This window comes from Castor canadensis, chromosome 8 (genome assembly GCF_047511655.1).
Source record: "Castor canadensis chromosome 8, mCasCan1.hap1v2, whole genome shotgun sequence".
Lineage (NCBI taxonomy): Eukaryota > Metazoa > Chordata > Mammalia > Rodentia > Castoridae > Castor > Castor canadensis.
The window spans coordinates 146,093,999-146,114,646 of NC_133393.1; positions in this window are offsets into that span (position 1 = coordinate 146,093,999).

The window sequence follows — 20,648 nt, forward strand, 5'->3', positions numbered from 1 at the left end:
TCACTACCCTGTGGTATGTGTGGAGAGACTGATACCCAGAGAGGGCACATGACTTATTCATAGACACACAGCCTGTTTGTGCTTCCTCTGAGCCAGAAAACTTGAAAGAAAGTGGCTCCTTGCATGACACCATGCTGCCCCCCCACTTTAGTTGGAAGGCCTAATCTAAGCTGTCTTGTGATTGCCCTTGTTGGTGTGTGTAACCCTGCATTCCTTGTTCTGTCTTCCTCTCTCTTCTGTGGTGTGGACCTGGCAGGGGACCCATGGTAGCCAAGTGAGGCTTCACATCAGTGTTCTATCAGGAGGACCAGGGTTAGGTACACTTGGTGCATATCAACCAGAAGTACCCTTTCCATTCGCTCCTCCCTTTCCCACTGCCCAATAACTTGTCCTTGTGCTCAGCAGCATTTGGTCTAGGGTTAGAGTCTGTAGTGGTTTCTCTTCCAAGCCTTGTGCTTAGCAGCTGCTAAGCAGACCCTTTCTGGTAACCACACCCTCCTGTTGTACTCTCCCACAATTGGGGCTGGGTTTGGTGATTTGAGTCTAACAAATGAGTGAGCATAGTAGAAGGGACAGAATACACTTCTGATATCAGGTACTGAGGACTGCGTCTTCCATAGGGTGCTGCCCCCCTTCACCCTTGATTGTCAGGGAGTTGGGTGCTGTGCAGTGAGCTGCCTGGCTCTGGCCAACGGTGAGGACCCAGAAGGCTCAACATGAGCTGGGAAGCCAGTCCTTGCCAGCCCAGCCTTCCAGGGGGTCCACAGCTTGTACCACAACCTCCTGGAACCCTGAGCCAGAGACCTCAGTTAAGCCATGCCTAAATCTTCCCTCCCAGGAACTGGGAGACGATATTAGCTGTTTGAAGCTATTGAGTTTTGGGGACACTTGCTAGATACTTTGATATAACGCCTTTTCCCCATCACTGCTGCCTCCCTTTCTCTCTTCCCCCTTCCTCCATCCCACTTCCCGGAGACTAAGAAGATTCACAAATTCAAGTTCTAGTCCTCTACTCTTTTTCTTCTTTTTTGTGGTGCTGGGGATGGAACCCAGGGCCTCGTGCATGCTAGGAAAGGACTCTACTACAGAGCCCTGCCTCCAGTCCCGCCCTCCACTTTTTGTTGGCTGAAGATCTGACCTTGGAGAAGTGATTTCACCCCCTCTAGGTTTGTTTTCATTTTGGTAAGAGCTGTTTACTGAGTAAGAATGAACTCCAAGGTAAGCAGCTCTTTGCAGTATCCAAGGCCTTTCCTGACTGTTGTCTCACCTTGCACTTTATAACCACTCTGAGATACATTTGGGACAGGTCTGAACACCCCCCAAATGACAGATGAACAGACTGAGGTCCTGAGATGACAGACATGTGACCAGAGGACACATGGTGGGGAAACAGCAGAGCCCAGGCCGGATCTGGGGTCCTTGTTCCAGCTTCAGGGAAGCATGGGAGACTGTGATCACATTGCTGAAGCCAACAGTGCTAACAGCCTCTCCTGTGTGCAGGCCACCTCTCCACACTGTCACATGGGCATGCCTACCCAGAAGGCTTCATGACTATGTTCCCAGACTCTCTTGTAGCTAGCATTCTGGATGGTCACCCTGATTCTGCCATCAAATGCTCCTGCACAGGCTAGACAAACTGATGGAGTTTTGTGGAGAGAGGGGGAGGGCACAGAGCATGCATCTTGCTGTGTGACTTGTAGAGAGCATGGGTACAACTCTGGAGCCAGGGACTGCTCAACTCCCAGATTTCCCATAAGGGAAAAGCCTCACATCCTTGGCAGTCCCGTTCCACAGTGGTCTTAGCTTGTTCCAGGAAGCTCAGACACTTAATGTTCAACCTGCTGGAATGGGTTTAGTTGACTGCCACTGAGTCCTGACTGATACACCCTCTCCACAGTATGCTGCACAAAGTCACTGGAAGTACCACGAAGCAACCCAAACTCCCATCTCTCCCCCACCAAAAAAGCAAGACCTTTCAGTGTCCATCTCTCAGTTCCAAGGAAGCTCTCTGATTGGCTCTGCTTGGGTCAGTCATTACCTCTTGGACCAGTCACAGTTGCCAGAGAGATGAGTTGCAAGGATAGACTGGTCAGGGCTGAATCACTTCCTGCCATTGTGGCCAGGCAGGACAGGGCCTGTCCCCAGAAGAAGTGGAGTGAGAAAGCTTGGAGTACACACAAAGCATTAACTGCCACTATCTGTTCACCACCGCCACTCCAGAGGAGGAGCTACTGATGAATGCCACAGGGGACAGGAGACTGTTACAAGAGTCCCAGAGCCTCTGCTCATGATCGATCGTGTTCCCTATCACTATTCCCTGGGCAGGATGTGGAACTGCTTAGGGTGGGGAGGGAAAATTGAGACTCCAAAGGAATAAGGAGTCTGGGGGTTGGGAGTCAGGGAGGGAGGTGGGAGCTTGGATTTTCTGTGTTCTGTGTTGTTCTGTGATCTGGAGTCAGGCAGAGCTGGGTGAGGGTCTCTGTTTCAGAGCCCTGGTGAAGATATACCTGCAGAGTGAAGATGATGGGAGCTACCTCGTAGATCCCAGGTAGGCCTCAGTGGGACAGAGTCCATGTGTATGGAAGTGCCTGTGCTGGTACCTGGCCCTGGTGGGTTCCTCCTGGTGGCTGTGGGTTGATTCCTTGAGGGAGGGAGGAAGGTTGCTGCTCATGGGCCTTTCAGCATCTGCTGAACAACTTTTCTGTTGCCATAGTGACCAGACTCTCTGCAAATGGGGCTTATTTTATTTTGGAACTTAGTCTACACAGCAGCAGCCTTGTCCCTCAGCCCTCCTGCTGCAGCTTTTGTCCTGTAGGCCTGTCCCAGCTAGACATGGCCCTGGCTGGGAGGGCCGGCCATTGGCTTCCCTAAATTCTATTCAGCCCCCTGCCACCACCTCCACCAGGCTCTCTAACTTGGCTTCTCTGGTCTGGGCTGGAGGAGGGAGGCTTAGGTTCTAAGTCCCAAGCCACAGACCTACTGAGCCACCTCTTGGGCCTGACAGTGGGCGTATAGGAGATGGCTGTACTCTCTTTCCTTGTGCATCCATCACAGAGCAGCACAGAAATGATAAGATGAAAAGACATGAAGAAGGAAGAATCATCTCGAACCCACATGTTCTTAGGTTTCCCACTGTTAGTTTTCCACATTTCTCTCCAGTTCTAATTCACACACAGACAGCATTTTTACACAGTTGAATCACATTGCAGATGCAGAGTGGGGTCCTCTACTGTCATTTCATGACACACTCTTAAACTAGTGATAAAGGGTGTCAGTGACAAACATCATAAGAAGTGGGGCCCTAGAACTGGAGGAGTGGCTTAATGGTAGAGTGCCTTCCTAGCAAGTATGAGGCCCTGAGTTCAAATCCCAGTACCACCAAGAAGAAAAAGAAGCCAGGGCCCTGGCTTGGGGATAGGTCTGGGCCAACACGAGGCCTCCTGGGGCTGGAGAGGCACACAGAGGGACCCTTAGGAGACAGGAAACAAGTGACTGTGGCCAGTCAGGTAACATCCCCGGACCTCCGCTTCCCCTCTGTGAAGTTCCTGTACCTCTTTTTTTTCTTTTTGGTGGGACTGGGGTTTGAACTCAGGGCTTCATGCTTGCAAAGTAGACGTTCTACCACTTGAACCACTCCAGTCCATTTTGCTCTTGCTATTTTGGAGATGGGTCTTCAGAACTGTGTGCCTGAACCTAGATCCTCCCAATCTCAGCCTCTCAAGTAGCTAGGATTACAGGTGTGAGCCACCAGCAACTGGCCCTGCCGCCTCTTGAGAGGTCTGTGGCCCATGAGTGACTGGACTACTTTGGACATGCCCCTGCCACGGGGTTAGAGGGAAGAGGCATGGCCTACTGCCCTAAGTGACGTCCCAGTCCCCAACACCCAGTGCAAGCACCGGATGTTAGAAGCAGTACCCAGAATCCCACTGTAGCAGTGCACATGACCACGCTTGAACCTGACAGTGTCCCAGGAGACTGGAGCAGGAGGCAGCCTGGAGGCGGGGCGCATCTACTTCACCTCTGTTATCCCCAGAGGGCAGGAGCTCAGGAGAGGTATGGTGAAGGAGTCCTGCCCAAGGGTGTAGGAAAGGCAGGGTTTGTAAAGAAGGGCGGGCAGCCTGGGTCAGGCAGGAAAGCTCAGGGAACACAGACAGGGCCTTGAAATGGTCACAGTGTGGAAGGTGGGTTAGCTGTGTGCTGTCACCTGGAGAGAAGCTGGGATCATGAGGAGGAGTCCTGGCTGGCTCAGCCTAGTAAGGAAGGTCCCACACACTAGTTGGGTACCATATCTCACCTGTGCAGGTATTCATTTATTTTTTTACAGCAGCCCTACTGAGTAGGAAGTTTTCCACCTGTACTCATTTTTCAGATGGGGAAGCAGAGGCACAGTGAGGCTAAGTCATACGTTGGAAAGTGAAAGGGGTAGATTTGGATTCAGGCAGTAGGCTGTGTGAGCAGAGGTGAATAGGGATGGAGAGAACAGAGGAGGGCTGGGGAGATGGCTCCTGGGCACTGGCTTTAGGGCTCACCAGGAGGACTCCCTGGAAGAGGAACACCTGGCTTGAACTGCAACCTGAAGGATGGATAGAGGGGACAGCAACAGTGTCCCAGGAGCTGGGAATGTGGCATAGGGGTGAAGATGTGGCTGGGACCAGTGGGCATGGCTAGAACTGACCAATGGAGACCCAGAGCCAAAGGCTGGCCTCTTGCCTATTTTTAGAGAGCCCTTCCTGTTGGCCAGCCAGCATATTGCAATGGCAATTGGCTAGCACCCCCCCCTCCTGCCCCACCCTTCCAGCCTCCCCAGCTCTGGTCCAGTTCCTCAACAACCTGATCTCATCTAAATTTGATCAGGTTGCTCCTGCTCAAGAACCTCCCATGGCTCCCAGGGCTCAAAAGATAAAGGTCAAATTCCTCTGCTTGGTGCCGCTATGAAACCTCTAGCCTCACTTGTCTTATGTTCCAGTCCCAGCAACACCTCGCCAAGCCCTAAACATGCCTTGCACTTCTGTTGTCACAGTGCCCTGGCCCTGACCTTCCAGAGCTGCCCTCACCGGCCCCACACCTTTGGTCCAGGAGACAGTATAGTTTCCTGTGACTGCTGTAACAAAGGATACAATGTAGTGGCTTAAAACAGCACAAATTATCTAAATAATAATTTAGAGGTCAGACATCTAAAATCAGACTCACTGGGCTGAAGCCAAGATGTCAGCCTGGCTGGGTCTTTCTGGAGACTCTGGGGAAAATCCGTTTCCTCGACTTCTCCAGCTTCTAGTGGCTGCCTACTTTGCTTGGCTCGTGATCTTGATATCATCTTCCAATTTTTTGTGTTCATGTGGTGCCAGGGCTGGAAGGGCCTTGTGCATGCTGAGCAAGTGCTCAGCCATGTCCCTGGCCATGTCCCGATCCCTAACTCCATCTTCAGAGCCAGCTGCACAACGTTTTCCCTGTCTCTGGCTCTCTTTGGTTCCAATGTCACATCTCCTTTCTGTCTTTGCCTTCCTGCCTCCCTCTTTAATGACCATCTGATGATATTGGCCCCACCTGCACAGTTCCAAGATACTCTCCCGTGGTAGTTTGATCTCATCTGCTTAGTCCCTTTTGCTGTGAAGTTCAGTAGTCAGAGACTCCAGGGATTCATCATACATAGACACCTTTGGGCTACCATTATTTTGCCCATCACAGGTGGCATAGTGGGTTCCCTTGGTTTTCTCTTTGAATTTGACTTGGACAGAGGTGACCAGTTGGTGGGAGGACAGCGAGACTGGGACACAAGTTCCTGGCTCCCTCCTCAGGTGTCACCATGGGTTTGAAGCCACAGCTCCTGCCCTGGCCATTGGGTGTCCCCTTCACAACCCTGGGAACTTCACTCCCTCTAGCAGCCCATGGAAGTGGCTTTTGCTCTTGCTGCCTTGGGGACCACACTGCCCCCACTCAGCCCAGCCCTGCACCTTCCTTTCTAGGCTCCATCATTAAACCCTGTATGTTTTCTGGTTGAGTGTGCAAGGATGGCATGAGGGAGAGGCAATGAGGCAGTAAAGGTGCAAAATCTATGGAAATGCCCAGCCAGGGCCTTGCCCGCCTGGCCCTGTGGGTGCCCTTTCCTGCCTGGACTGGCTCACACCCCAGTGGCTCCTGGCTGGACTCCCCCTCTTCTCCACACCCATTTGAAGGCAGTGCATTCCCTCAACATCATCTCCAGCAAAAGCTCCATCCTCCAGTCCTGGCTGCGTCCCTTCTGAGGCCTGTGGGTCTCTAGCCAGCAGGTAGTCAGGGGAGCAGTAGCCACGACTTAGAGGTAAGGGAGCTGGAACAGCTGGTGTGCACCCTTGTTCTGCTGCTGGTGGGTCTGGAGTCTGAGCAAATTATTAGCCTCTTTGAATCTCAGTTTGCTCATCTGTATAATGGGGATCAGAAGGTGCCTGCCTCCTGGCATTGTTCTGATCACTACAGGCAATGTACTAAAGGAATCCTCTGTTGCCTAACGGACAGCAGAGGTGTAATCCTCAATCTGAGTTGGCATCAAGGTGGAAGGGCACTGTCAGGGGCTCAGGGAATGGTTGCTGAGTTGCTTAGAACCAGAGACAGGAGAGAGAGAAAAAGAAGGAGAAAAAGGAGGAGGAGGAGAGGAGACTGAGGAGAACAGAGAAGAGGAGGCTGGGGAGGGGCCTATGGATGGAGAGGCAGGAGAGAGGGGGCATGAGACAGGGAGCAAAGGCTGCCAGGCAGAAAGAGAGAAAGAGAAAGCATAGAGGGTATCCTCAGGGTCTGCCCAGCTCAAGTGAGAACTGCTTCATCACGAGGTGCCACCTGCCAGGCAGCTGCTCTCAAAATAGCCATTCCTGCTGGGCTGCAGCTGATGGAAGGGCAGGCTGGAAACTCCATCTGGACCTAGCCAGGCTCTCGTGGGCTCCTGAGGTCCAGAGCTGGACAAGGAGCCACATTCTCTCTGCCTTGTGGCTGGGGTGGGCTCCTCAGCTCCTCCTGCGGGGTCTCTCCCTGAGTGAGGTGGAGGTAGGGACAGTGCTATACTGGCCTGGGGTGAGCAGCCTGCTGGGGACAGGCAGGGAGGGGCCATAATAAGAATGATGCTAACAATAGATGCTAACACCTTCAAGGATGAGGCAGACAGCACAGCCACTGGCCATCACCATCCTCCCTCCTTCCTTTCAGAAGAAGTGACTGTGTCTGGGACGACCCAGTGAGCACACTCACCTCCCAAGCTCCTTTATGGTAGAGCGAGCATGTGACCCACTTCTGCCATTGTGGAGGTTCAGTAGGTGCTCTTCCTGTTTGGCAATTAGGGGCTGGGTTGTCCTGGTAATAGCATAGATCCTGGGGTCACACCACTCTGGGCTTGCTCCTCAGCACTGTCATTTCCTGGTGGTGTGAGTTTCCTGGGCCTCTATTGTCTCAGCTGTGAAATGGGAATCAACGTGACCTCACAGGTGGGCACACCTGACAGTAGGTGCTTCCGCCATGGGCCCTGGTGTGTTTTGCAGTCCTGGGTCTTTGCACAGAATGCCGTGTTCGACACATTTGGCTGTGCATGGAGACATGCTTGGCATTTGGTCTGATGAGGCTTAACAGATCTTTTACCATGATCTGATACTCAGAAAACAGTAGAGGCCGCTTAGACCGGTGCTCAACCGAGTTACATTGTGACATTTGGCCCCTGCCTGTGGCCATCCCTGGCCCTGAGTTCTTCGAGGTCAGTGATGATGTATCTGGTTTCCACACCTCCACTGCCCATCAGCACCTGGCACACAGTGGGCATCCACTTAACACATCTACCCGACGAGAGAATGGTCTAGGTCCACTCAGCCTGGCCTTTGGGCCACGCTCTGGAACAAACCGTAACAGTAAACACCAGGCAGAATGGAGATCCTTTCATCCTTCCATCAAGGTGAGAAATTGCCTAGCTGGAACATTCTAGTGTCTGTCTTTTCCACTGAGAAAGTTACATGTGGGTCCAAAGGAAAGCCCCCTGCCTGATGTAGAACTGTCACACCAACAATACATAAGACCTTGCCTGTTGCTCCCAGTGCTGTATCTCCAGCACCCAGAGTGGCCAGGTACCCTGTAAGTGGATGAATGATGAACAGACACATACTCAGAGGGCAGCTCACAGCCTAGTGGATGAGGCAGACACAGAAGCCACCAAACACAACAGCAGCAGTGGGTACTGTATGGCAGGCAGGACAGGTTCAGGCACTTTGAGGAAGGAGTGGCTGCTGGTCTAAGGGGGCAGGATGAAGCCAGGAACTGGGAGCTTCTCTGGACTCTGCCCATGGAACTCTCCAGATGGCTTCTCCCCCAGTACTGAGCAGCTCTTCGCTTTGATTGCACCCTGCCCTCCAGAGGCCTTCAATTTTCCCTCACCTCAGTTGCTGAGCATCTTTGATACCCAGATTCTTTCTGAGTCTTTCCTGAAGACAGTGTTTGTCCTAAAGATTCTGTTTCCCTCCATTGGTCCTCGGCACCAATGTCCTACCTGAGCTTAGATTCCCTAGGGAGAGCCCAGTTCTCCTGGGACCTCGAACTTGCTCCACATTGAGACCTGGTCTGCTTGTGTCTCCACTAGGGGGTGGGACAAGCTGGGGGCGGGTGGTTAGGAAAAGAGTGTGAGTCCAGCTCCAGTCCTTTGTCTTCCTGGCCACAGAGCCACAGCAGCCTCAGTCTCCCCATACCTCCTTTCGGGACACACAAGGAGTAAACCTGGAGCTGTGGGGTCATGCATTTGCCAGCTGCAAAGGGGAGGGTGGAGAGATGGAGTGCTTCCATCTGCACTCTCCAGCAGATTAGGGGTTCCCAGAATAGGTGACTTCTACCTGCACAAGAACCCCTTTTCTTGGGATTTGCTTGGCTCTGCCCCACAATAATGCCTGAAATTCTGTCCCTAGAATTTCTCTCTCAGCGTTGTCTCTGATCCCCTGGAGAAGCACGTAGGTGGTGATGTGTGGGCTTATTAACTCTTTAGGAGGGGACATCCACAGTCTTTGGGGTGGAAGTGACAAGGAAAAGAGATCAGAGATGTAGTGGGCTGAGTGAAAGGATAGCTGTGAGGTCTGGTGAAGCTCCTTTAGCCCTTTTGTCCCTTTGGTCATCACAGATCCTGCTTCTGCAGTCTACCCAGGGCTGGTGTTTGTGTCCAACCAGCAATGCAGGCAAGGGCCTAGCAGGCTAACAAAACCAGTGAAGTGACAACACTGGTCCCCGGGCCCTCTCACCTGGGGGAGCTGCCCCTTCCTCCCACACATTCCCGGGCACATTTTTTGTTCTCCTCAATACCATGGGGTCCCATCCACCTTTACTCTGAAATACAAGACTGGAAGGCAAGGGTGTGGTGGTGGGGAGTTCTGCATGAAGTCCCCAGGGTTGCACAGCCCAGGTTGGGATCCACCTTTCACTGGTTAGATGATCTGGAAAGGTTACTGACTCTCTGCATGCCTCAGTTTCCTTTTCTAGAAAACAGGGATTACCGAGTGCTCGTGTCATCTGTGGTTGGGGGTTTACTGCAGTAACTTGCTGAGATCTTGGCCCACAGCAAGGGCTGGGTCAGCCTAAGCTCTGTTGGTGCCCTTCCCAGGTCATTTGCTTCCCTGCTCTATCTGGAGCATGGCTGTCCCTGTCACTCTTTGAACCATGGCAGGAGCTTCTTTACTGGCCCTATAAAGGTGTCCCACCCCCTTTCCTCTTACAGCAACTAGTTTCACCTTCCTAAACTCCATGTCCGATCCTGTCACTCCTCTGCTGAAGACCCTTTGGTACATTGTGTTCATCTGTTTGCTCACTCAACACGAATGTTCTGCAACCGTCCAGACCCCGTATGAGACCTCCATGATACAACAGGGAAAGATTCAGGCAAGGGTCTCAGTGCTTGTGGGACTTGTGGTCTAGTGTGGGATAAGATGATAACCAAACAGGGAGAATAACAAGTCTGTCAGTGCAGTGTATCAGTCAGCTTTGTATAATGCCACATAACAAGTCAAACCCAGAGTCTCAAACCACAATCCTTTACCAACCCTAAAGTCTGCAGGACAGCAGAAGATTGGCAGCAGGGCTCGGCTGTGTGGCGCTCCAGGGCTGCTCCATGGACCTCTTGTTCTCCGACCACTGGGCTGCCTGGTTGAGACGGGATTCATTTGTTCTCTTATGATGGCAGAAGGGCAAGGAGCAAGGGGAGACCAGCAAAGCCTTCAAGGGTCATGTCCAGAACTGGGGTACTCCCCTTTGTACCCACATTCTATTGGCCAAAGCAAGTCTCTTGGTGAAGTCCGACATCCATGCGGTGAGGAACTGTACCTTGCCTCTAGTGGGAGATGGCACAGTACAGGAGGAAAAGTGCGAGGGCGGGAGGAGCAGGGAAGCAAGCAGCCGTGGCTGTGTAGGGAGCCCATGAGTGGAGATGGAGACCTGCTGAGATGTCCCCTTGTGCTGGTCTGGGTCACCTCTGAGGGCTCTTCCTCAGGCCTAGCTGGGAGGATGAGTGAGTGTACAGTTCAGGAGAGAGTTCCAGGAGGAACCCCCAGTGTGGAAACCCAGGGGTGGAAAGGAATTGCTGTGACCTTGAAACTGGCAGGTGACAGGCAGAGGGGAAGGTACTCCATCACCAGCACAGGCCCAGTTTCTCCACTTACCCCTTGCCTCGGCATCTGGGCCCATGCCAAGTGCAGCAGCCTCAGCCCTCTGCCCTGTGCCCCAGCTACGCTGAAGACTGGTGGTGAACCACCAGTGCCTGGCTCTGCCCTGCTGCTGGGCCTTGGACTGCACTGGGCCTTCTGCCTGCAAGGCCTTCCTCTACTCATGCTAAGCCTCAACTCAGATGTCTCTTCCTCCAGGGAGCCCTTGCTGAGGCCCACTGTGGAAACAGGATCCCTTCTGAGAGCTCCCTAAGGTCCAGGCACGTGGCCAGTTGAGCTGGGGCCTCCCCGGGGACCAGTGCCAGCAAAGGACTTGGCAAGAAAGAATCCTTAAACACTGGCTGAGTGCAAAACTAGATAATGTGCCTTGGGACACTGATGTAAATAAGTCAAAGCCCAGCTCTCACGGAGCTACTTACAAATGGTCACATGACCTAAGGGCAGGTGCAGGTAGATGTTGGGAGGAAAATGAAATGGTTAAGGGAGAGAAAGTAATGGAAGGAATGTTGGCTTCTGTTGTGTAGCACATTGTCAACTTTTATTATGGAAAAGTCGAAACACCTAGAAAGGTAGGAGGATGGCCCCTGTGGCACCGTCACCAGCCTGGCCGTCTTGCCTCATTCATTCTGCTCCCCCTCACCTCCACCCCCCAGGCCTAAGCATTTTAGAAAAGGGAAGGCCTTTCAGGTAAGTGATGTAGAGACAGCCTCTCTGAGCAGGACCCTGGGAGGGCATCTCGGGGAAGGATGTCTGGGTGGCAGAGGACCACAGTCACGGCTCTTAGAGGATAGGGCGTGGTGGTTTTAGCAGCAGATTGTAGCTAGGAGGGCCAGCAGCCAGGGATGAGCAGGGAGAAGACAAGGCCACAGAAATCAACACAGCCTCTCTGCAGCTCTGAGAAGTCCCCGGGACAGTGGCCACCACCTGCGGGTGGGTCCCAAGCTGTCATTACAAGCTCTGGGTATGTCCCTTCACTTTCAGAACTGCGGTTTTCTCTGGGAGGGGGCAGCGATGGGGACACAACTCTCCACTCCCTGGTCAGCCCTTCCTTCATCTCCTCACCGTGCTCTCTTTGCTCTTCTAAGGGACATTCTTGTTGCCCGAGTGTCTGGTGATAACAATGCCAGTGCAGGACCACAGGAAAGAGACCTGCCCTGTCCCCATTCCTGACTGACTTCACAGCCTCAGTTCTGTTGCCTGTGTGGCCTCTGCCTAGCCTCTGTCACCCACTGGGCACCTTGACCAGGGGGAGCCAGACCAGCCAGGTGGGTGGCGGTTGAGGATAGAACAGAGGTAATAGATAAGCATTGGTTCCCTCTTTCCCTCCCCTCTTTCCTCCCAGTGCCATCTTGGGACTGAAAAGGGCCAAGGTCAGGGTTGTGGCCCAGTAAGGGAAAGAGGCCAGCTCTGCCTGAGGAGCTGTGTGATCCCAGTGAGCTGTCTGAGCTCAGATTCCATTCTTCTCAAAGGAAGGGGGACAATGCAGTCCGCCTCCTAGGACTGTTGTGAGAATTAAATGAGGAAATTTGGAAAGAACCCAGCCCACGGGTGAATTCTCTGCGCACTTTCTTGGCGACCTCCTTCCACCTCTTTGACCTTGTTTCCTGAACTTCAAAACAGGGAATTGAGAACTTCCTGACAAGGCTGTGGGGTTACCTCAGGCCTTCTAGAGCGGTCTGGAGAACCAGGGTGCCCTTTCTACCCCATCCCTTTCCTTCTTAGCGTAGACCTGGGAAGAAGGGCTCCTGTTCACATTCCCTGCCCCCCCACCCCATCCATCTTGGTCAGTTTCCACCTTGGCACCCTCCCACCACCATTTTCAGCCCGCCTGGGGATCAGCCCTTCACCCGGAGCCTGGAGTGGAGGCCCAGTCTCTACGTGGTGTGCTGGGACTAGGGTTGTGGGCCAGACCCTCTCCACTGACGCTCCCAATAGCTTCAGAAGCAGTTTTATTCTTACACTCCTTTTAGAAACGTGAGAAGAACCAGAAGTCCAGAGGAGAACCTGCCTGTCTGACCCAAAAGACAACACTACACTCTGACCCCCGTTCATGTCGGGGCTGTGAGTGTGGAGGGAGCTTCCCATCCCTCCACCCTCCTGGTCCTCCAGAAGACAGACAGATGCATGGGTAGACAGATGCACGTGTGACTGACAAGCAAGAGGGGGAAGAATGAGTGAGTGCGTTTGTGCAGGCCTGTTGGCCTCTTTTCTGAAATGTCCCTCTACCCCATCTCTGTCCAGATGCTCACCATTGTCCTCCTCTCCTCACCAGGTGGCCATCTTCAGCCAACAATAGACAGATTCTTCCATCTCCATCACCTGCAGCCCACCTGCATCTTCAGGATACTGTCAGGGGGTTGCCTTGGCAACCCTAAGTTTCCAATTGAAGCAAAAAGTTTCCACCACGGAGAATGAATGACAGGGGAAAACCAGCGGAGAGGGTTGCCAGGGCAACAGGAATATTTAAGTCTAACTTTGTGGGTCTTGGGGTGGGGAGACTATCCTTAACAAGGCAAAGACACTTGGCCCCCTTGCCAGGCGGCTCTGCTGTGGTCAATCCAACAGCTGGTGGCTTCTGACGGTGATTTGTGTCTCCTCTGTCGTGTGACTCCTGACAAGCCCTGTATGGCCTTGCCAAAGTAGCTACTCCAGGAGGATGGAGCATCTGGAAAGCAGGCTTCTGGTCCCTGTTTTCCTCACATTGGGTGGTGGGGCTGGTGTTGGGTTTCTACTTCTTGTTACCTCACCGTGTCACCTCCACCTTTGTTAACTGTGTGTCCCCTGCCCCCGCAGAAGCAGACAAGGGCTCTCACAGATGATGTAAGTGACTCCCAGCAGCCTGGCTTTCAGCAGCGGGTGCTGAGTGGGTGGAAAGAAGAAAGCCCTCTTTATAGGGAGAAGGAGGGGACAGGGGGCAGGGGGAGAAACCGAGGCCTGGGGGCAAAAGGAGAGAGTCAGGGACTGATCCATGCACAAACAAGGCCACTTCCAGAGGATGATGAAAGGACTTTGGCTCTGGAGAATCCACAGGGCAGGGCCTTTCTGTGTGCCCCATCCTGCAGGGCAGTAGGGCTAGGTTGGCTCAGGAGTCCCTGAGCCCCACCTGCCCTGGACTGTCCCACTCCACCTTCTGCCCTTTTTCCTTTTCTCTCCTGCTTGTCTAACCCTTGTGGGACACCCAGGCACTGAATCACCATCAGTGAGCAGGGCTCGGACTCAGATTTGGGTTGGACTTGGTGTCTGCCTTCACTTGCTGGGGACCTTGGCTGCACGTTTTGTTTCACAGGACTGGCTTTGCTGTGGTCAACCCTGACTATAGCATGCCAGGACTGCCTCCTCCCTGACCCTCTAGACACCCTCAGCTCAGTCAGACCTTCTGGCTTTTGTACCTGCTGAGCCTCTTGCCTGCCCACTGCCACTGGCCTCAGTCATGTGCTCTTTTCTGCCATTTACAACTGATGTCACTCTCTCAAACTGTCGTGTTGTCATTGTCTGTTTCAGGATGTTGGCTCCTTGTGACAGGGACTCAGTCTCTTTCAACTTTGCCTAAGTGTGGAACAGTGACTGGCACCTTGTAGGCAAGTGTGTGTTGACTGAATGGATGGGTGACTGGCTCAGAATCCTCCATGGTGAAATGACCCTGAGGATTGTACTTGGTCTGGGTCAAATAAAATACCAGGTGGACACACCTGGCACAGGTGGGCTTTAGTGGGTCGGTATTGTGTGCAGGATCTATGAAAAGCATTCAGGAATAGGGCCTCACTCTCACGGATTCTTTTAGTCTGGTGAGCTCTGTCTGAGTGTGTTTGTTAAAGAACAAATCTCCCCCCATGCACCCTGCTGCGGAACCAGGATGGCCTGTTCTGTGCAAACAGAGCATTTGAGATAGTTCTGCCACTGGTGGAATCTGTTCTTGATCAACAAATATTTATGTGCAATAGAGTCCAGCCCTGAGAGGGAGGGATAGGCACATGTGTCCTGGATGCTTTGCCTATGTGATCCTGCAGATGGCTTCTCTCATGTCACCTCCCTGAGCACTTTCCCCAACCCTGAGAGTGGGTGTTACTCTCCCCATTTTGCAGATGAGGAAACTAAGGCACAGATATAGAAGGAGAGCTGCTTAGGGGAAACTGAGAGCTGAGATGGTGTCTGTGAGTTGTGCAGGACAGAGGTGGAGATGTACATGGTGGCCTCAGGATCCCTGCATGGTTTCAACTCTTTGCCTCAGCTCCTCCTCCCTTGGACATCTGCTGCCTGTCCAGTAGCCTCTGCCCTATGGTCCTGTCCCAGGCACTAGCCACTGTTCCTGCAGACACATGGTTCTCTGTGCCAGACACAGAGACTGGGGTCCTCAGTGTCTGTGATCAGAGCTCTGTCACCTCTGCTATGTGTTAGTGCTTACCTTTCTGATGGGACAACAGAGAGACAGAGCTGGACATAGAGAAAGAGCATCAGAGATAGACAGAAATGGAGACAGACGACAAAGGAGAGAAGAACAGAGAATCAGAGATGGAGAGAGACAGATGGAGGCAGAGACAGAGGACAGAGGGAATGAGGAAGGGAGGTTGCAGTCCTGGGGGAGAAGCTGAGTTACAGATGGATGGAAGGACAGATACTCAGGGTGGAGTCAGGACCCTGGGGAAGGACGGCCTCGCTCCTCTGACTGCTCTCCCCTCCTCACCCCAACACGGCTCAGCCCACCCTTGCTCAGAAACACCTGCCCTGTCATGTTGGCTGGGAGGCTGCATGAGGGATGGAAAAGACGGGCACCCTGGGCCATGGGACATCCCTTTCTGGGCCTCGGTGTCCTCGTCTGTCAAATGGGAGAGTGATGCCTCCACCCGTGAGGGACTCTGTGGAGCTGTGTGAGTCGGGCTGGAAGGCGAACTCCTCTCCCCACGCCTCCCTCCCCTCCTCTCACCTGGCTCCCACTTGCTCTACAGGGCTTCGCCTTAGCTGCTCCAAGATAGATCTTCCTGGAGCTCTCATGGTAAATATTTACCCCACAAGGATGTCCTGGAGAATGTCACCTCCATTAAACAAGCAGACTGAGAGAGGCTTCTTTCAGCACCTCCTTTCTCCTCTCTTCTCTGCTGCCCTGGCCTGGAGCAGGACATGGGGCAGCAGGCATATGTGAGGACCTTTCAAGGAAGCTCTGATTGGTGGACAAGTCTGGGTACCAAGAGACTTCAATGAGATCCACAGACCCAGCCTTGCCATGGCACACCATCATCTGCAGAAGAGGGACAATGAAGAAGACCTCGCTGGTTTTGAGAGCAGGTGGTGGAGTCCCATGAGGAAATCCCAGCCTAGCCTGTTCCTAGCTGTGTGACTTTGGACAAGTTCCTTGGCCTCTCTGAGCCTAAGTTATCTTCTGCATGACCTCCGTTTCTCAGCCTCTGAGCTACTGATGAATGGAGCTACATAATTCTCTGAGGTGGGGGCGTCCTGTGTGCCAAGAATGTTTAGCAGTGCCCTGGCCTCTACCCACAAGGTGCTAGTAGCACCCCTCAAGTGTGATGACCAAAAATGTCTCTAGACAGTGACAAATGTCTCCTGGAGTGAGCGCTGACCGTGGCTGCACACTAACCGTGGCTATCATAAACATCAGTAATCAGTTTAAAAGGCCGTAGTAAGGACGGGCCTGACCCTGGAAGGCTAATAACTCCCCTGAGGCCAGGCCCCTGCCACACCCAGAGCAGCACCAGGCTGTTTGGGTGTTTAATGTGGAGGAAGAGAGAGCATGGGAAGACACTGTCTGTCCTCTCTCAAATGACCAGGCCAACTGTGGGTGAAGGGAACCACTTGATGGCCAGGCTAGGCCATCTGCAAAACTGCAGAGCCTGGGTGCCGGTGCTGTCTGTGTGCTTGGAGATTACACGGCTGAGGAGCGCGATGTGCTCACTCAATGCCCCAGGAGGCAGGGCCGTTGGCCTCGGGTGGTTTTCTCTGTGCAGGTGTCTTCCCTTCCTATCGCCTCTCCCGGGCTTCAACTTTTGCAGGTCAGAAATCTCATGTGGACAGGATTGGGCTAAAATTCGGGTGAGGCAGGGCTGCCTCCCTTGGGAGGCTTTTGTGGAGAAGTGTTTCTTGTGCCCTTCCAGCCGCTCACATTCCTCACCTGGCGGGCCCCCTTCCACCTACAGAGCTAGCAATGACTGGTCAGGTCCCTCTCACCTCTTCTGCCTCCCCTTCCACTCTTTAGAGCCTTTGGGATAACACTGGGATCCCTGGACCATCCAAGTGTTGGGGAGGGAACCCAGGACCACTGAGCCACACCCCCAGCCCCAGTCTCCCCATTGTAAAGGCAGCTGTTCTGCAAGCTCAACGCCAACAGTAACCTTCATTCATTTTGGTGGTGATACAACATATGCACAGGTTCCAAGATTAGAACGTGAGCTTCTCTGGAGAGCCATTGTTCTGCCCACCACCTGCGGAGTTCAGAGGGGTAAGAAACCAATGTGGGTGTGAGTAGCTGGGGGGCTTCTAAGAGGAAGGGCTGACAGATCAGCCATCTGAGCTGAGGGCCTGTGAGGGGAAAGAGAAGACACACTAGAGGCAAGATGGAGCCAGATGCTTCAGAGGCCTCCTCTGGTGCCTGGCTGGGGATTCCAGATTTGATTTTTAGAAGTAATAGGGACCCATAGTAGGTTCGTGAGCAAGATTAGGATAGATACACAATGCAAGGCTTTTTGTGGGAAAAGCACCTTTATGGTTGGGTGAATGATGGAGCTAAAGAGATTAGGGGCAGGGGAACCACCAAGGTGAGGTGCTGGGATTAGGGAAAGACGGAGGGGCTGGAGGGAGGGGACATATGGAATGCACTGAGGCCTCTCATGCTATCATGGAACAGAAAAAGAGGCTGTGGTTGACCCAGGTTGGGAGCATGCCTCTGCCACTCTGTGGCTGTGTGCCTGCAGCACCCTGAGCTTCTGGTTCTGGATCTCAGTTTCCCTGTGTAACCAGAGGCAACAAGCATGAGACTCTGCAGGGAAGCTGGCACCATAATCCCATGTGACCAGAGCAGCCTCTCTGCTGACTTCTGGGTTGAGCGACAGCCCTGAGGCTCACATGGCACTCGGCATGTCAGGCACATTGACTTCTCGGCTCTGCCCCCTCCGCCCAGCGTGTCACAGAGTGTGGGTGGGGTGCCAGGTGCCAGCGGGGGCTGCTCCTAGGAGACATGACAGTGCAGCACCAAGACCTGGGGGCTCCCGCCCTTGCCATCCCTCTTTCGGCCCCCCAGAGTTGTAAGGCAAGTCCTGGGGTCTACCTGGCTTTAGGTGGTGTCCCGGCTTTCAGAAGTCTTAATGCCAGCAGGAGGAGGCTGGCACCTAGCGGCAACACTGCAGCTTTTCCTGGCTTCCTCAAGTTCATTATCTCAGCTCTGAGCTCCCTTCAGCTGTCAGCCCCTGGGGTGCAGAAAATAGGATTCAATTACCTGCAGCTTCTGGGGAGCCTGGGATTGCCTTGTGAAAGTCCCTGGGAGTCCCTGGCCTTGAAAGTGTATCCTCCCTGCTCTGCTTAGCAGAGGCCCCAGGAGAGGGAGGGGCCAGGGAGATGAGCAACTTGCATGGGATCACAGCTAGGAGATCTGTATGACCCCACACACTGCTGGGAACCTCAGATCACATGGCAGAGTCCCTGAGGGTCAAGCATGCAGAGAAAAGGAAGGAAGCAGGAGACCACAGGCATCATGAGTTCTTCTCCCGCGTAGCTCAGCATGTCACTGAGAGAATTCTCTCTCTGATCCTCATGCCCTCTGGTGGGAACACCACTCTACCTCTTATACTAAGTTCAGATGAGGAATTGTCACCTACACCTGCAGATGTGAGACCACAGAGGAAGGAAAGGAAGGGAAGGAGTAAAAGAAGGAAGGAGAGAAAGAGTGAGAAAGGAAGGGAGGGAGGAAGGAAGGGAGAGAGAAAGGAAAGGAGGGAGATACGGGGGCTGGGGGAGAGGGGAGAAGATGAAGAACCATCCTCATGGGGACAGAGGAAGCTGTTATGGTTTGGATCTGAAATGTCCCTCCAGATCTCCTAGGCTGAGGTCTTGATCCTCACACAGCAGTGTTCAGAGGTGGGATCTTGGCGGGGGTGATTGGATCATGGCGGTTCTGACTGCATCAATAGATAAGTCCACTGATGAGTTCATAGTGTAATGAGCTATTGGAAGATGGTGGAAACTTTAGGAGGTGAGGCCCAGAAAGAGGAAGTAGGTGACTGAGGGTGCACCCTTGAAAGGCATATTTTGTCCCCAACCCCTTTCTCCCTCTCACTTTTGGCTTCCTGGCCACCATGAGGTGAACAGCTTTGCTTCACCACCACACGTTCCTGCCATTATGTTCTGCCTCGTGACAGGCTCAGGAAACACAGAGCCAAGTGACCGTGAACTGAAACTGTTTGAAACCGTGGGCTCAGATAAACCTCTCCTCTTTTTAAGTTGCTTACTTGAGGCGTTTTGCACTTTGATGAAAAGCTGACTCACACAGAAGGGTACTAGCTAGGTCTTTGTGTTTTGAAGGACTGGGAGAGAGAGAGAGAGAGAGAGAGAGAGAGGGAGAGAGAGAGAGAGGTTGTCACACAGGGCAGATGCCCTGGAGACACTCAGGGAATCTGGGGCCCTTAGGCAACAGAAATGAATGTCTCAGGGTTCTGGAGGCTGGAAGTCTGAGGTGAAGATTGTGGGTCCTTCTCACTGTGTCCTCACATGGTTTCCCTCTGTGTGTGTGCCTGTGCCCTAATCTCTTCTTATATGGACACCAGCCTTACTGGATTTGACTCACCTAAAAACTTAATTGTAATTGAATTTCCTCTTTAAAATTCGTGTCTGCAGCTGAGTCAGGAGCACAGAGAAGTAAGGATTCCCAGGCCATGGTGTAACCTCCCTGGCTTTGCACAAACCAGGGCTGCTGGAGCCTGGCCTGACTCTATACCTGGCAGCATGTAGCCATGCAGGAAGGGAGTTGCCATGGGCTTGTCCCACTCTGCCTGCTCAGAGCCTCTTTGTCATCTGTGATGTCAGAAGAAGGGTTGATCTGCCATCAACAGTCCCAAGCATGTCCATGGAGAGAGCTTTGAGATGCTGCCGTTCAGGCACTCAAGAGATCCAGGGTCTACCATGAAGGAGGGAGAGCTGCAGATGTGCCTGTGATCGATCCCCAGGCTCCACACAGCTGTCTGGGCCAAAGGAAAAAGGAACATTTCCTATCATATTTGTGGCTGTCCGGACAATGTGATGAGGGCAGAGTCACCAAGTAAGCTCATACTTTGTGACCTGTGACATGTTCAAAAAATCTATACAGTGTGAGTGAGAACTAACCACTGGTGTTAAAGACAATTATGAAACAAAAACAAAACTAAATAAAATCCCCAACTCCAAATGCAGTCACATTCTGATGTCCTGGGGTTAGGACTTCAACATATAAACGGGGGAGGGGGGAGCCACAACTCAGCCCGTAACAGCTGCAGAGTGGCTGAAGCCAACAGCACTTCCATTTCCCTGGGCCCAGGTCATTTGGGGCTCTGCTGGGATCCAGAAGGAGGAAGGAACTAAAAAGGCCTCAACCATGGACTTCCTGACCAACTTGGAAATGCGACGTGCTGGGTGGAATTCCATTTGCTTATGATTAGAAACATTCAAACTTGGCCTTTGAATAGTGCATATGGAACAAAACCCACAGGACCCAGGGCTTCCACAGAAAACTCCTCCTCCTTCCCACACAGCCCTCTTGTGCCCTGGCCCCCAGGGACTGGTGCTGTGGCAGGGCCTTGGTCTGCTGGTGGCCTCTGTCCCCCTCCCTATGTGTGCACTAAGATCAGAGATGCTGGGCTTGGGCTGTAGCCAGAAGCCCTGGTGTTGTGAAGTCCCTGGGTGTCCCTGCCCCCTTTAGTGGGCCAGAGCCTCTGTGCTTTCCTGACCCTGACCTTGCTGTATCTTTTAAAATGGGCTTTGGGCATCTGGAAGCAGCCACAAAGCCAGACCCCGGGGTGCTGGGACCCCTGG